Here is an 18600-nt window from a genome sequence, read left to right on the forward strand (position 1 = left end):
AGCGTGGGTTCAATCTCCAGCACCGCCAACAAAAAAGGAGAAGCAGGGAGACATTGTTTACAGAATGAATTTGAGAGGAAGTTGAAAACCAACTTCTACATATACATGTTTATACGTACATGCGCGCGCGCACACACACACACACACATACAATCAATTCTGCTATTTCAAAGTATTTATATTTACTCTTCTATAAGTGTATTGTATTTTATTTTCGGGGAGGGCATGTTTGTTTGATCATGTCCTTTTCTTTTTTGGTATTGGGGATTGAACCCAGGGGTGCTTAACCACTAAGCTAACTCACCATCCCTTTTTAATTTTAATTTTGAGTCAGAGTCTCACTAAGTTACTGAGGGTCTCTTTCTAAATTGCTGAGGCTGCCCTCTAAGTTGGCCTCGAGTCTGTTGGGATTACAAGCATCTGCCACCTCACTCAGCACGTTTTGTTTTTGTTTTTTTTTTAAAGGAAGATCATACAAGTCTTTGCCAAACTGCTGCAATGTTAGTGTTGACATTAACTGAAACTTGCAACAACTCATTAAGCATTCATCATGTGTTTTATATACCACAGGCACCTTGTTTATATTGTTTAATTTATCCTCAAAATCCTAAGAGTTAAATATTGATTTCAATTTACAACTAGCAAAGCTTAATCACAGGATTGGGAATGTGACTCAGTGGTATAGTATTTGCCTGCCATGCATGAGACCCTGGATTTGAATCTCCAGCACCAAAAGAAAAATATGCATAAGCACAGACAGGTAAAGCTTATCTAAAGTTTTTTATATAGAAGGTTAGGCAGCCTTTGAACCCTAATTCTGCTGACTCCCAAGACCGTGCTCAGCCAGACTCCAGGATAACACTCTCTCTCATATCCAACACTAAATATCAGGCAACTCTTTTGCTCAAAGAAATTCTCTAAGTTTCTTAAGTTTCTAAGTACATCATGGTGGAAATGTAGACCCAGGGAGTCATAGTTTCAGTTACATGTGATTTTAAGAGTCTCATTCTGTTCTCTGATTTAAGGATGCTGATTCATAATGTGGTTATGGGGGCATGGGAGGATTAGATGAACTCTAGATAGGGCAAAGGAGAAAAGCGGAGGTGGGGGAGGGGAAGGGAAGGGACATGAGGGTAGGAAAGATGGTGGAATGAGATGGACATCATTACACTAAGTACATGTATGAAGACCTGAATGATGTGATTCTACTTTGTGTACAACCAGAGATATGAAAAATTGTGCTCTATATGTGTAATATGAATTATAATGCATTCGTTATACATAACAAATTTAAATAAATAAGAGCCTCATTCTGCATAAAGCATAAAAATCATTTAACAGAAATAGTTAATGCTTTAATTCAGTAATTATTTATAGAATATCAAGAATTTGCTTGGGGTCTGGATTTATATCTCAGCAATAGAGCATATGCCTAGTATTCAGGAGGCCCTGTGTTTAATTCCCAGTGCTAAAAATGACAACATCAAGCAAATAGTTTTTTGGGGATTCTCACTCAAATGCTGAGTTTCTATCCTGATTCTGTCATTTATAACTTTGTAATCTTTGCTAGTCACTTAACTTTTGGGGGCTTCAATTTCCTATTGACAAAACAGGAATAGTAATTTCTCCCTTATAGGGCTGTTATGTGCTGTTTTAGTCAGCTTTTTCATTGCTGTCATCAAAAGACCCAATAACAAGAGCAATTTTAGAGGAAGAAAAGTTTATTTGGGGGCAGTTTCAAAGATCTCCATCCACAGATGGACAACTCTATTGCTCTATGACTGAAATGAGGCAAAACATCATGGGGGATGAGTGTTGAGGAGGAAAGCAGCTCAGGACATGGCACCAGGAGGCAGAAAGAGAGACAGCTTCCCTTACCACTGACACAATATAAACCTCCAGGGTTTATAGTCTCCTCCAGGGACATCCTTCCTGCCTATAGTCACTACCAGGTAATCCCTATCCGAGGATTAACGCACTGATTAGGTGTAGATTCTCATAGTCTAATCATTCTACCTTTAAACTTTCTTTCATTTTCTTACACCTAAGCTTTGGGGGGACACCCCATATCTAACCTATAACACGTGGCTTAAATGAATAGCATTATATAAAATTTCCATTATTTAAAATTTTAAAGATTCATTTCAGTGACCAAATTTTTTTAAGTTAAAAAAGAAGTATCTTAAGCCCGCCACAGTGGCACACATCTGTAATTCCAGCAACTCAGGAGAGTAAGGCAGGAGGTTTGCAAGTTAAAGCCCAACCTCAGTAACTTACAGAGACCCAGTCTCAAAAGAAACTAAAAACTAAAAAGGGTTGGGGAAAGGTAGCTCAGTGCTTGTCTAGTACGCATGAACCTTGGGTTCCATCCTTAGGCTGCTCCTTCTGAAAAGTGCCTTAACATATGGGAGGAAAAATTGAGTCGGGAAAATGAGCAGGAGAGAGTATGATAATTAATTTTTCTTACTTGACAAGATAGTTGTTGTTGTTGTGTGTAGATGGTTGTAGATGTTTATAGGAAATGAGAATTGCTCTGCTGCTATTGTTTTAACCTTTCATTGATACATGAGATGCAACATGCCTAACTGGGTAAGGAGAAAAACTCTTTTCCCTAATTTAGGGGAAAATTGATGAACTGACTCCTGAGGACTTGTTAGCACCAATGCCTGTGACCAGGAGTCCTGGAGCAAGTGGTCCCAGAGTCAGCTGTGACCTATGAGTATTGATGGAAGAGAGAAGGACACCAATGTGACAATTACTCTAGCATGAAGATTCTGGAAGAGCTAAATTCTGACAGATCTGAGTTTGATTCTTGGCTCTATTTGGGCAAGTTCATCATCTTCTCTGAATTTTCTGTCCTCTTATGTAAAGATTATACCACCAGTCCCATTGGATTATTGGGAGGATTAAATGAAATTTAATAACTGATTTTATTAAAGTTAGATAGCCCACCCCCACCCCCACCCCCGTGCTGGGGATTGAAATCCAGAACCTCATGCATGCTAGGTAAGTACTCTGTCACTGAGCCACATCCCCAGCCCTAGGTGGACATTACTAAATGTGAGTTTTCCAGGTCTCCTCGCCTCTTTCATGCTTTCTGTATGTTTTGGTGCTTTGGGGCTAGTGTTTCTCAAAAATTTGATGGTGGTGGTAGTGTGTGGGTGTGTGATGTATTTGTGTTTTCAGCCCATTGAAGCCTGATACTTTGATGAAATATAATAAAATGAGATTTTAAAAAATATATATCTATAAAGCAAAATCCCAAATTCTGTAGAGATCAATAAATGGAAATATTCTGTCAAATTGCTCTACACATTTCTTTTGGCTGGGTGGGGAGAAGGTTTACTGGGGGGTTGACCCCAGTGGTAGTTTACCACTGAGCTACATCTCTAGCCCTTTGTACTTTTTATTTTGAGACAGGGTTTTGCTAAGTTGCTTAGGACCTCTGTAACTTGCAAAAGTTGGCCTCAAACTTGTGAATCTCCTGCCTCAGCTTCCGAAGTAGCCGGGATTACAGGCGTGCACCACCACACCCAGCTTGCTCTACACATTTCTAATTGATTTTTCAATGTTGTTATGTCTGGTTGTTTTTCACCACAAGTAATGGCCACCAGTTGATTGACCACGCTCTGAGTGGTACTGGTGTACTAAACTTTTCCTAAAGGCGAGTGGCAGTGTGAGGGGATGGGCTTAAATTTATAAAATAAGCAAAAGAATAGGGCCACCTATGAAGTTTCATAATAGACTAGTTGTCATGAGTATTGCTGATGCCTCTTAATATACATCTGTTTTATTCTGGCCTGATCTTATAGACTAACTCAGATGCCTCCATCTCTATGTGATCTTCCTGGACTTTCCCAAGCAGTGTGTTGCACCTTCCTATGAATTTACATCTTCTTACAGATTTAAGACTATTCTTAACCATTAGTGGAAATCCCAATTCTTTAGCTGCTATAATTTTTATTCTTCTTGTGAATGGAAGAAAACTGATTTGGCAGTATTCTATCCAGATACTTCCATTGCTAGGTCTGTTAGGAGAATTGTCTTAAAAATAAATGTAAAGATAGTAAAAATATAAAATTCCCTCACCTTCATTATTCACAACACATTAAATTAATTAATTGATTAATTTTGGTTCAAAAGATTGAACCTAGGGGTGCCTAACTACCAAGCCACATCCTCAACCTTTTCTATTTTGAGACAGGGTCTCACTAAGTTGCCCAGAGTGGCCTTGAACTTGCCATCCTGCTGCCTTAGCCTCCCAAGCCACCGTGCCTAGCCTATTCACCCCCGTTTAAAATATTTTTGTTATATTTGACTTCATAGGAATGGAAAGAAAGCATTACAAATAAAGTTGAGGTCGCTTGTTCTCCAGTTCCAACTCTGCCTTCCCAGGAAATCCCCTGGGTCTTAACTTTGGTTCCTTGCAGGGCTTGAATGCTTGATACTTTGGTGTATGCTGCCACCTGCCGATTTCTTTTCACAATGACATGAAATGATTGTGGATTGCTAATAGGGAAAGGGCTACCTCCTGAGAGTTTATTGGGAAGTTTAGGGCAGAAGTTGCTGTTTATCCTATTGGGGGTGGGGTGGGGGTGTGCTACTGACTTTTGGTCGTGAGGGACTGAGATGCTAGTTATTCTCGTTTACTTAGGACAGCACCTCACAAAGCATTGTCCCAAATCCGGAATGTCTGTCTTAGGTGGACATTTTGCACAATTTTAATATAATACTGAATTATCAGGAATGCAATTATTGTGTACATTGAGAAAAGACTGTACTTTGTTCTATTCCAAACCTGACCCTGAATTTCCATAAAGTGATTTCATTTGTGTGACATTCACTGCATATGGCACAATTATATTCTGTATTCAGTAAATGCAGCATTCACAGTGATCATCTGTATGTGTTGAGTCGGAATAAATTATTTAGCCCTTTTTAAATGACAAATGCATAAATGAAGTATGGAAACATTGAACAAAATGTTTTCTTAATTCTCTTAATTAAAAATTATTCAACCTGAAGTTGGTCATGGTGATTCACACTTGTAATCCCAGCTGTTCCTTAGACTGAAGCAGAAGAACGGTGAGTTCAAGCTTAGCCTCAGCAACTTAGAAAGCTCCTGTCTCAAAATAAAAATAAGAAAGGACTGGGGGTGTAGCTGAATAGTAGAGCCTGGATTTGAACCCAGCTCTGCTGGTTTTAGAAGCCACTTTGGTAGTTCCTTCATTATGCTGCCTCTCCATAGGGGCAAGTCCCTGAGTGCCAGTTCTTCCCATAGGCCCATACTCTGATGTGCTTTACTGGAGTCTTCTTTAAGCCCTTTGAAGGAGGGGTTGTCACCTCCAGGCAGACCAGCTGCTGAGAACTCCCAGGCTCTCACTACTGGGGAATATGATGGCAACCTCTTCACAGGATTGAAAGAGAAAGTGTGAGGGAGCTTGGCAAATGCGATAATGGTGTTATCTGTGTCCCCTGGCAGGCTTGGACAATTAGCCAGCACTATCAAGTACATAAAAGAAAGGGAAAGCTTGCTGGTTCTCTGAGATCTCCCTGTTCCCTCTTCCTCCACGCTGTCAATCCTTAGTTTGAACACCTCAGAGCCGTAGGACTACCGTAACCTCTGTTGGCACAGCGTGGCATAGATTTTCCCTGTTTGTTTCCTGAGTATGTATCCTCTCTGTCTACCTAGATTGTAAATAAGAATATGCCCCACACTTTTGTCCTCCTCCTCCTTCTTTTTCTTTTTTCATTTATGTGGTGCTGGGACTGAATCTGGGCTCTCACACATGCTACCACTAAGTTATTTTCTAAGCTCTCTTCATTTTGAGATAGGGTCTTGCTAAGTTGCCCAGGCTGGTGCCAAATTTGTAACCCTCCTGCCTCAGACTCCAGAGTAGAGTCACTGGGATTACAGTTGGGCACCAATTGCACCCTGGTTTTCTCCTCCTTTCACCCAAAGCTTAGGCACAGAAAATGCACTTGAACCATTTTTCAGGGACTGTGTGTGTGGAAATACATTTTTATTTTCAGATTAAAAATACCATTGAAAATAAAAAGAAGTTATCAGATATCTACCTTCATTGATCATGAGAGAGAATCTAGAATATGATTGTGCTTTGATATAAATGTGTGTGCAATGGAGGGCTTTCCTGGATGGTAGGGCCATCCCTTCCTTCTGAACAAAAGAAAGCTCAGAACTTTGTAGGCTGTCAACAATACTTAATTGTCGACAATACCTAATACTTGCTGGGCACCGGGCACATACCTGTTATTCCAGAAACTCAGGAGGCTGAGGCAGGAGAATCACAAATTCATTGCCAGCCTCAGTCACTTAATGAGGCCCTAAGCAACTTGGTGAGGCCCTGCCTCAAAAATAAAAAATAAATGAGCTGGAGATGTAGCTCAGTGGTAAAGCACCTTTGGGTTGAACCACGAGTACCAAAATAAAATAAAATACTGATATTTAAAATAAAACAAATACAAAAAAAAAACACAAAAAAAAATCAAAACAGCTTGGAGTTAGTGCTTTTTAAAAATTTTTATTTATAAACTTTTGTAGAGCACTTAACTTAACATGTGCCAGGTACTACTTATACCACTTACATATACATATATGTTATAGTTATTAAATCATTTAATTGAAACATTCCTTATCAGGTTGTTTGGGGCTCAGAAAGTAGTACCCCAAAGTGAAGACCTGAAGCCAGACATAAAACCTAAAAATATTGCTTTAACTTTCCTTCACCTTTCTGTGTAAGAGCTGGCCACAAAGAAATTCTCTGGTCTACCTTGTTTGTCACAGGTCATAAGAATCTCATTCCAGAAGGGGTCCTGCCCTATAGCTCGGGGGGAGACATGCTGCACAGATAGGCCTAGCTGGGTGTTCCCACTGGGTAACCAGTATTAGATGGCACCCTTTTTGTCCAGTTGTGTTTCTATGGCTTCACTGAATCCTAGAAAATGGATAGTTCATCCTGAGTCTATTGGCCTTAAATCTGAAGGCTCCCAAGTCACACAATGAAATAAATGTGTGTTCATTTGTTAGCATGGCTTTTGTTATAGAAGTGAGTACTGTACCCCTTCGGAGGGGTGAGGGAAGTGATCACCCCTACCTCCCTACAAGGCAGTGATATAATCTTTTAGACCTGTTTGCTCTCTGGTTCCCAGGTTCTTTCCCAGCTCTAATGTGCAGCAGAAGGAGTCTGAACCCACTCACTGCATTTCCAAGCTCATGACATTTCCAGTTAGATTCAGCCAACAGGAGGCTTTGGTGGGAGATTGGACAGCATACATAAAGGAGAATCCAGGGTATTTCTCATCAATGCTCTCTGCCTCTGAGGCTACAGGTCCTTCTACACAGTTCCATTATAGTTCCCAGGGGGACCGCTGTCCCCTGGGGCCAGGAACTCTGCCTCTCTTCTGACCTAAGAAGGGCAAAGGTTTCCTGCTGCTGTGATTTTTGAGATTATTTCACTATTCCTCTTTTGAGTGTCTTAGATTCCTCATCACCCATAAGAACAATTTCCTATAAGAAATTCTCTCACCCACAAGAACAATTTCCTATAAGAAATTCTCTCTCATTTATTTATTTATTTTTTTGTATTTCAGTGCTAGGGATAAAACTTAGAGTCCCACACATGCTGGGCAAGCAGTCCACACTGAACTGTAAACCCAGCCCTTTCATTATCTAAATGTGTGCTATTTTTCTATGTGGAACCTGGTTGATCATTATCACCATCTCTATTTTATATAAAAGGAAACCAGAGCAATGCCAAGTTAACTGAATTTCCCCAAGGTCATACAACCAGAAAGTGGCAGAATGAGGCTTCAAACAGTCAGTAGGTCCCTTGGACCTCACTATCATTGAACGTTGGAGATGGTCTCCACTCTACCCCAGAAAGACGCTATGTATATCAACAGTTGTCAATTGATCTCAGGATTCACATTCTAAACAAATTATTAAAAGCTCCACATTTCTTTTGTTTCATTTATTTATTTTTGATACTAGGAATTAAACTCAAGAGCACTTATCCACTGAGCTATATCCCCAGCCCCCCCCCTTTATTGATTAAAAAATAAATAAAAAGGGCTAGGGATATGGTTCAAGTGGTAGCGCGCTCGCCTGTCGTGCGTGCTGCCTGGGTTTGATCCTCAGCACCACATACAAATCAAGATGTTGTGTCTGCCGAAAACTAAAAAAAATAAAAAATAAATTTAAAATTCTCTCTTGAGGTGGGGAAGATGGCGGCGAAGGGAGAGCATTACCCCCGTGTACCGCATCACTGTGCGGGAGAATGACGAGTTAGAATGGCTAAAAACTATCTTGTTAGGAATTTCCAGCAAAATTGGGGTGCTCCAAAACCTAGAGGAAGGATTTCCATCGCACGAGGATCAGCTACGGGGGCTCAAACGCAAGAGATTTGTCGGCACGGAGGGTCACGCTGCTTATTCAGCAAATCGCCCCGCGGCTAGAGTCTGCGGCGCGCGCTGGGAAACGAGGAGATAGCAACGCAAAGATACAGCGCTGCAGTTTCTATGGGCTTCTGCCAGCTGTGCAATCACCGTACTCAGTGCTGAATTCTGGGTTTGAGACGGGGGAAGGAAGCGGTCCAATTCGGTTCTCCACACCTGTCAGACCACAGAGGAAGCCAGCGGCCACCATCTTGGAGAGCTGACGTCACCATCCCTGTTTTCGACTGATCGCAGCTCATTCAGCCATAGAACAGGTAATTTCAGGCTGCCATTTGCCTGCGGCTCGCAGACAAATTACTCAGGCTCAGTGCTAAATAACCCGCAGAAACTGCTTCTTGGAGCCTGCTCCTATCAGAACATACACTGAGCACGGAGCGGCCGAATTCCGGCTCCCGGAACTGCTCTGGCCCAGGGATAAAGAACCCGCGGAAACTGCTTCTCTGTCCGGGTCCTGCTGAATACTGTGGAGGTAAATACCAACCGAGCCTTCATAGGCAGTGGCAACAGGACTGAGACGGGGCTTGTGAGGGCCGGTCAGGACTCACCCGTTGCTTTGGTCACCCGGCAAAGGGAACGAAATGCTGCCATTCGCATGGGATACCAACATGGCAGAGATCTGATGTCATCAGAAAGCGGCGGAGGAGAGAACTTCATCGATACCAGCGGCGACAGAAGCAGTTGGTCTCCTGGTAAAGAAAGTGAGTCACAAACACCCGAGTCTCTCTCACTTTGTCATCAAGCCAGAGGGGCAGAGCAGAGCCGCCACCCGCGCCCGCATGGTAAGCAGACCTGCGACCGACCGGCAGAACAGGCCCAGTGGTCCGCGGGCATGGTAGGAGGGGCAGGGCAGAGCCGCCGCCCGCGCCTGCAAGGTAGGCAGACCTACGACAGACCGGCGGATCAGGCCCAGCGGCCTGCCGGCGTGGTACACACGTCACCCCAATTGGAGTAGGGGCAGAGCAGAGCCGCCACCTGCGCCCGAAAGGTAGGCAGACCTGCGACCGACCAGCGGGACAGGTCCAGTGGCCTGCCGGCACAACAGACACGTCACCCCATTTGGAGGAGGGGCAGAGCAGAGCCACCGCCCATGCCCGCAAGGTAGGCAGACCTGCGACCGACTGGTGGAACAGGCCCAGCGGCCGGCCGGGGTGGTAGGCACGTCACCCCAATTGGAGTAGGAGCAGAGCAGAGCCTTCGCCCGCACCTGGAACAGGCCCAGCGGTCCGCGGGTGTGGTAGACAAGTCACACCAATTGGAGGAGGGGCAGAGCAGAGCCACCGCCCGTGCCTGCAAGGTAGGCAGACCTGCAACCGACCGACGGATCAGGCCCGGTGACCTGCCGGCGTGGTACACACGTCACCCCAATTGGAGTAGGGGCAGAGCAGAGCCGCCTCCCGCGCCCGGAATAAGCCCAGTGACCTGCCGGCATGGTAGACACGTCACACCAATTGGAGGAGGGGCAGAGCAGAGCCACCGCCCGCGCCTGCAATGTAGGCAGACCGCCGCCCGACCCTGCAAGAGAGACTTTTCAACTATACAAGAGCAATATAAATATATAGGGGGAAAAATTTTCAAAAACACAACAGTTTCACCAAGCAGAAAGAAACGCAAGCAGTATGAAAAGACAAGGAAAGAAAGGACCACAAGCAATGCAGGTCAACTCAACTTTAGAAGAGGTAACAGCTGCAGCAGATGGAATGTCAGATAAAGAATTCAGGATATACATGCTTCAGATGATCTGGAGTCTCAAGGAAGACATTAGACAGCAAAATCAGACAATGAAAGATCACTTCAACAATGAATTACACAAACAAATCCAGGAAGCAAAAGATCAACTATACAGGGAGATAGAGGTTATAAAAAACAAACAAGCAGAAATCCTAGGAATGCAGGAAGCAATAAACCAACTTAAAAACTCAATGGAGAATACTACCAGCAGAGTAGAACACTTAGAAGATAGAACATCAGACAATGAAGACAAAGTATTTCAACTTGAAAAGAACATAGACAGCTCAGCAAGACTGTTAAGAAACCATGAGCAGAACATCCAAGAAATATGGGATAACATCAAGAGACCAAACTTAAGAGTCATTGGGATACAGGAAGGTATAGAGCTCCAAACTAAAGGAATGAGCAATCTATTCAATGAAATAATACGAGAAAACTTCCCAGACTTGAAGAATGAGACAGAATCCCAAATCCTAGAAGCCTACAGGACGCCGAATGTGCAAAATCATAAGAGATCCACACCTAGACACATTATAATGAAGATACCCAACATACAGAATAAGGAGAAAATTTTAAAGGCTACAAGAGAAAGAAAGCAGATTACATTTAGGGGTAAGCCAATCAGGATAACAGCTGATCTTTCAACACAGACTCTGAAAGCTAGAAGATCTTGGAATAACATATTTCAAACACTGAAAGAAAATGGGTTCCAACCAAGAATTGTGTATCCAGAGAAATTAAGCTTCAGGATGGAAGATGAAATTAAAACCTTCCATGATAAACAAAAGTTCAAAGAATTTGCAGCTAGAAAACCATCTCTTCAAAACATCCTCGGCAAAACATTACAGGAAGAGGAAATGGAAAATAACAATGAAAACCAACAGTGGGAGGTAGGACAGTAAAGGGGGGAAAATAATCAAAGAGGAAAACAAACCATGTTTAGTAACATAAATAAACAAATATGGCTGGAAGAACAACCCATATCTCAATAATAACCATAAATGTTAATGGCTTAAACTCACCAATTCAGAGACACAGGATAGTAGAATGGATCACAAAACAAGACCCAACAATATGCTGCCTACAGGAGACGCATTTGATAGGAAAAGACATACATAGGCTGAAGGTGAAAGGTTGGGAAAAATCATATCACTCATATGGACTTCGGAAACAAGCAGGAGTGTCCATACTCATATCAAATAAAATAGATTTCAAGCCAAAGTTAATCAAAAGGGATAAAGAGGGACACTACATACTGCTCAAGGGAACCATACACCAACAAGACATAACAATCATAAATATATATGCCCCAAACAATGGTGCAGCTATGTTCATCAAACAAACTCTTCTCAAGTTCAAGAGTCTAATAGACCACCATACAATAATCATGGGAGACTTCAACACACCTCTCTTGCCACTGGACAGATCTTCCAAACAAAAGTTGAATAAGGAAACTATAGAACTCAATAACACAATTAATAACCTAGACTTAATTGACATATATAGAATATACCACCCAACATCAAGCAGTTACACTTTCTTCTCAGCAGCACATGGATCCTTCTCAAAAATAGATCATATATTATGTCACAGGGCAACTCTTAGACAATATAAAGGAGTAGAGATAATACCATGCATCCTATCTGATCATAATGGAATGAAACTGAAAATCAACGATAAAAGAAGGAAGGAAAAATCATGCATCACTTGGAGAATGAACAATAGGTTACTGAATGATCAATGGGTTATAGAAGACATCAAGGAGGAAATTAAAAAATTCTTAGAGATAAATGAAAACACAGACACAACATATCGGAATCTATGGGACACATTGAAAGCAGTTCTAAGAGGAAAATTCATTGCTTGGAGTTCATTCCTTAAAAAAAGAAAAAAACCAACAAATAAATGATCTCATACTTCATCTCAAAATCCTAGAAAAAGAAGAGCAAAACAACAGCAAAAGAAGTAGAAGGCAAGAAATAATGAAAATCAGAGCTGAAATTAATGAAATCGAAACAAAAGAAACAATTGAAAAAATTGACAAAACTAAAAGTTGGTTCTCTGAAAAAATAAATAAAATCGACAGACCCTTAGCCATGCTAACGAAGAGAAGAAGAGAGAACTCAAATTACTAGCATACGGGATGAAAAAGGCAATATCACAACAGGCACTTCAGAAATACAGAAGATAATCAGAAATTATTTTGAATCCTTATACTCCAATACATTAGAAGATAGTGAAGGCATCCATAAATTTCTTAAGTCATATGATCTGCCCAGATTGAGTCAGGAGGATATAGACAACCTAAACAGACCAATATCAATTGAGGAAATAGAAGAAACCATCAAAAGACTACCAACGAAGAAAAGCCCAGGACTGGATGGGTATACACCAGAGTTTTACAAAACCTTTAAAGAGGAACTAATACCAATACTTTTCAAGCTACTTCAGGAAATAGAAAAAGAGGGAGAACTTCCAAATTCATTCTACAAGGCCAACATCACCCTGATTCCTAAACCAGACAAAGACACTTCAAAGAAAGAAAACTACAGACAAATATCTCTAATGAACCTAGATGCAAAAATCCTCAATAAAATTCTGGCGAATCGGATACAAAAACATATCAAAAAAATTGTGCACCATGATCAAGTAGGATTCATCCCTGGGATGCAAGGCTGGTTCAATATACGGAAATCAATAAATGTTATTCACCACATCGATAGACTTAAAAATAAGAACCATATGATCATCTCAATAGATGCGGAAAAAGCATTCAACAAAGTACAGCATCCCTTTATGTTCAAAACTCTAGAAAAACTAGGGATAACAGGAACATACCACAATATTGTAAAAGCAATCTATGCTAAGCCTCAGGCTAGCATCATTCTGAATGGAGAAAAACTGAAGGCATTCCCTCTAAAATCTGGAACAAGACAGGGATGCCCTCTCTCACCACTTCTGTTCAACATAGTTCTCGAAACACTGGCCAGAGCAATTAGACAGACGAAAGAAATTAAAGGCATAAAAATAGGAAAAGAAGAACTTAAATTATCACTATTTGCAGATGACAGGATTCTATACCTAGCAGACCCAAAAGGGTCTACAAAGAAACTATTAGAGCTAATAAATGAATTCAGCAAAGTGGCAGGATATAAAATCAACACGCATAAATCAAAGGCATTCCTGTATATCAGCGACAAATCCTCTGAAATGGAAATGAGGACAACCACTCCATTCACAATATCCTCAAAAAAAAAAATAAAATACTTGGGAATCAACCTAACAAAAGAGGTGAAAGACGTATACAATGAAAACTACAGAACCCTAAAGAGAGAAATAGAAGAAGATCTTAGAAGATGGAAAAATATACCCTGTTCATGGATAGGCAGAACTAACATCATCAAAATGGCGATATTACCAAAAGTTCTCTATAGGTTTAATGCAATGCCAATCAAAAATCCCAACGGCATTTCTTGTAGAAGTAGAGAAAGCAATCATGAAATTCATATGGAAAAATAAAAGACCCAGAATAGCAAAAACAATGCTAAGCAGGAAGTGTGAATTAGGCGGTATAGCGATACCAGACTTCAAACTATACTACAGAGCAATAGTAACAAAAACAGCATGGTACTGGTACCAAAACAGGCGGGTGGACCAATGGTACAGAATAGAGGACACAGAAACCAATCCACAAAACTACAACTATCTTATATTTGATAAAGGGGCTAAAAGCATGCAATGGAGGAAGGATAGCATCTTCAACAAATGGTGCTGGAAAAACTGGAAATCCATATGCAACAAAATGAAACTGAATCCCTTTCTCTCGCCATGCACAAAAGTTAATTCAAAATGGATCAAGGAGCTTGATATCAAATCAGAGACACGCCGTCTGATAGAAGAAAAAGTTGGCTACGATCTACATACTGTGGGGTCGGGCTCCAAATTCCTCAATAGGACACCCATAGCACAAAAGTTAATAACTAGAATCAACAAATGGGACTTACTCAAACTAAAAAGTTTTTTCTCAGCAAAAGAAACAATAAGAGAGGTAAATAGGGAGCCTACATCCTGGGAATAAATCTTTACTCCTCACACTTCAGATAGAGCCCTAATATCCAGAGTATACAAAGAACTCAAAAAAATTAGACAATAAGATAACAAATAACCCAATCAACAAATGGGCCAAGGACCTGAACAGACACTTCTCAGAGGAGGACATACAATCCATCAACAAGTACATGAAAAAATGCTCACCATCTCTAGCAGTCAGAGAAATGCAAATCAAAACCACCCTAAGATACCATCTCACTGCAGTAAGATTGGCAGCCATTATGAAGTCAAACAACAACAAGTGCTGGCGAGGATGTGGGGAAAAGGGTACACTTGTACATTGATGGTGGGACTGCAAATTGGTGCAGCCAATTTGGAAAGCAGTATGGAGATTTCTTGGAAAGCTGGGAATGGAACCACCATTTGACCCAGCTATTCCCCTTCTCGGTCTATTCCCTAAAGACCTAAAAAGAGCATGCTACAGGGACACTGCTACATCGATGTTCATAGCAGCACAATTCACAATAGCAAGACTGTGGAACCAACCTAGATGCCCTTCAATAGACGAATGGATAAAAAAAAATGTGGCATTTATACACAATGGAGTATTACTCTGCATTAAAAAATGACAAAATCATAGAATTTGCAGGGAAATGGATGGCATTAGAGCAGATTATGCTAAGTGAAGCTAGCCAATCCCTAAAAAACAAATGCCAAATGTCTTCTTTGATATAAGGAGAGTAACTAAGAGCAGAGTAGGGACGAAGAGCATGAGAAGAAGATTAACATTAAACTGGGATGAGAGGTGGGAGGGAAAGGGAGAGAGAAGGGAAATTGCATGGAAATGGAAGGAGACCCTCAGGGTTATACTAAATTTCATACAAGAGGAAGTGAGGGGAAAGGGGAAAATAATACAAGGGGGAGAAATGAATGATAGTAGAGGGGGTAGAGAGAGAAGAGGGGAGGGGAGGGGAGGGGAGGGGGGATAGTAGAGGATAGGAAAGGCAGCAGAATACAACAGACACTAGTATGGCAATATGTAAATCAATGGATGTGTAACTGATGTGATTCTGCAATCTGTATACGGGGTAAAAATGGGAGTTCATAACCCACTTGAATCAAAGTGTGAAATATGATATATCGAGAACTATGTAATGTTTTGAACAACCAACAATAAAAAAATTAAAAAAATTCTCTCTTAAAAAAATAAAAATAAATGATAGCAGAATGCATTACAATTCTTATTACATGTATACAGCACAATTTTTCATATCTCTGGTTGTATATAAAGTATGTTGACACCAATTCGTGTCTTCATACATGTACTTTGGATAATGATGTCTATCACAATCCACCATCCTTGCTAATTCCCTGCCCCCTCCCTTTCCCTCCCACCCCTCTGCCTTATCTAGAATTCATCTATTCCTCCCATGCTCCCCCTCCCTACCCCACTATGAGTAGAGAAAACATTTGATATTTGTTTTTTTGGGGATTGGCTAACTTCAGTAAACAAACTCTCAAGGTCCCAGCCCTTTTTATTTTTTATTTGAGACAGGGTCTCCTTACGTTGCTTAGGACCTTGCTCAGTTGCTATGTTTGATCTTGAACTTGTGATCCTCCTGCCTCAGTATCCCAAGTCACGGGGATGATAGTCATGTGCCACTGTGCCCAGCTTCCTTTCCTTTTTTTCTACGTGGCCCAAGAAACTTTTGGGTGTGATAAGAATTTCTGCATCTTGCTTGCAGTAATAGGTTCACAGTGTTTGTTTGTCAAAATGTTAAATCATTTAATTTAAATGGATATACTTTATTTATATCTCAATAAGGTTGATTTAAAAATAAAATAAATGATCCTGAGGTAAAAGTGTGTCCTGTGAATTTAGGGAGTAGCAAGATGAGGGGTGAGGGGAATACAGGTTACTTATGGTCTTATGGGCCTTGGTAAGGACTTTGCTTTTAATTCTAAAGGAGATCAGAATCCACTGGGGGGTCTTGAATGGAAGTATCTGACTCACTTTGTTGCAGGAGTTGCATGATCAGTCTAGTGCTTGACTCAGTAAACAGTAAAGATTTCTTTGCTTTTCTAAGGCAACAGAGGGAAAATAGAGAAGCAGGCTGCTTCATGAAACATGAAACAATATCACCACCTAGTGGAAAAAATCTTGATTGTTATATAAGCAAAACCTTAAAAATCTACTTCACAAAATATGTGAAACTACCATTTAAGTGATTGTATTTCCCACAGAATAAAATAAATTTAGCTGTAATTTAGGACTTTTTATCTGAAGTTATTGTAAGTTAAAACAAAGTGATACAGTTTGCAAGCTTGCTTTATTTACTTATTGGTTGGGCTGGGGAACCAACTCTGTATGTTAAGAGAGTGCTCTATTACTGAGCAATAGTCCCAACCCTATCATTCTAATTTTTTAAAATCTTTTTTAGTTGTAGATGGACACAGTATCTTTATTTTATTTATTTATTTTTATGTGGTGCTGAGGATTGAACCCAGTGCTTGAGCAACAACCCCAACCCCTTATAATTCTATTTTAAGAGAACCTAGGTCCAACTCCCTGCTGGAATATTGAATTAATGGTAATGATCGAATATCATTAATTAAAATAAAATTATTATTAAATAACTAGCTATATCAAATAAGAACGGGGGGAAAAACCCAAAACTTCAGCTGCCATTTAAACAGGCTGTACTTTTTTTAATATTTATTTTTTAGTTGTAGTTGGACACAATACCTTTATTTTATTTATTTATATGATGTGTTGAGGATTGAACCCAGGGCCTCCCACGTGTTAGGTGAACACTCTACCACTGAGCCACAACCCCAGCCCCCAGGCTGTACTTTTGAAGATTTTTTTTGGTTCTTTTTAGTTATATATGATGGTAAAATTCATCTTGATATAATTGTTCAAGAATGGAATATATGTTATTCTAGGGCTAGGGTTGTGGGTCAGTGGTGGAGTGCTTGCCTAGCATGTGAGGCACTGGGTTCTTCTCATCACTGTATAAAAAAATAAATAAATATCATGTCCATCTACAACTAAAAATGTTTAAAAATATATATCATTCTACTTAGGACCCCATTCTTATGAATGTCCATAATGGTGGGATTCACTATGGCATATTCATATAAGTACATGGGAAAATAATTTTGGATTCATTCCACTGTCTTTCCTTTTCCTATCCCCCAACCCTTCCCTTCATTCCCCTTTGTTTAATCTACTCAATATCTATTCTTCCCCTCTCCCGCGTTATTGTGGATTAGCTTCCCTATATCAGCAAAAACATATGACCTTAGATTTTTGGGGACTGGCTTATTTCCCTTAGCATGATAGTCTCCAGGTCCATCCATTTACTTGCAAAAGCCATAAAGTCATTCTTCTTTATGGCTGAGTAATAATCTATTGTGTATATACACCACATTTTCCCAATCATAACAGATTGTACTTTACATGAATTTCAGAATAAGGAAGTGCAGTTAAAAAAAAACAATAGGCAAACTGCCTTAGATCACAAAGCTCTGAGGGCATAGTTGGGATTCCAGCCAAGCCTGGCTAATGAAAATGTAAGATTTACTTATACTGCACTACTTCTAGCTGTAGAGAATGTTTCCTATTTAATAGTGCATCTGTAATGGTTGATTATCTTCCAAATAATATATGCTCATGAAGCAATCACCTTCCTATTCAGCATGTTGCTTTATCATTTTCCTTATGTGTTCTTATATTTTAAAAGAGTAGGTTGCCAGGCACAGTGGCACGTGACAGCTATACCAGAAGAGACTGAGGCAGGAGGGTTTCAAATTCGAGGTCAGCAATGGCAACTTGGCTAGACCCTAACTCAAAATAAAAAATAAGAAGGATGTCATAAAGAAGAATGAAATTATGTCATTCACTGGATGGAACTATAGAACATCATGCTAAGTAAAATAAATCAAACTCAGAAGGTCAAGATCCATATGTTTTTTATGATTTGAAGATGAGGTGCTCCCAAAAGCTCATTCATGAGACAATGAAAGAATGTTCGTCCCACTCAGTCAAAAGTCAAAGGTAGACCTGGGTAGGACTCTCTGGAAACCTCCCTGGGACTCCCCAATAAAACTGGAGGGCAAGAGGGGCACTCTGGCCTTCTGAGAAGACCCACTGTCTCCATTGAGAAGGTCCCTTTTTCTATCCCCTTCTAACAAATGTATGCCTGCTACTCTGAGCCACATGTCTGAAATCTGTGTGTCATGATTCAAGAGCTGGTGAGGGGACCTATGTGCGGCCTCAGTTTTGCAGCAGGCCCTTGCCCCCAAACACATGTATGGATATGGCGTAATTAATCCCACTATTAT

This window comes from Marmota flaviventris, chromosome 15, assembly GCF_047511675.1.
Source record: "Marmota flaviventris isolate mMarFla1 chromosome 15, mMarFla1.hap1, whole genome shotgun sequence".
NCBI lineage: Eukaryota > Metazoa > Chordata > Mammalia > Rodentia > Sciuridae > Marmota > Marmota flaviventris.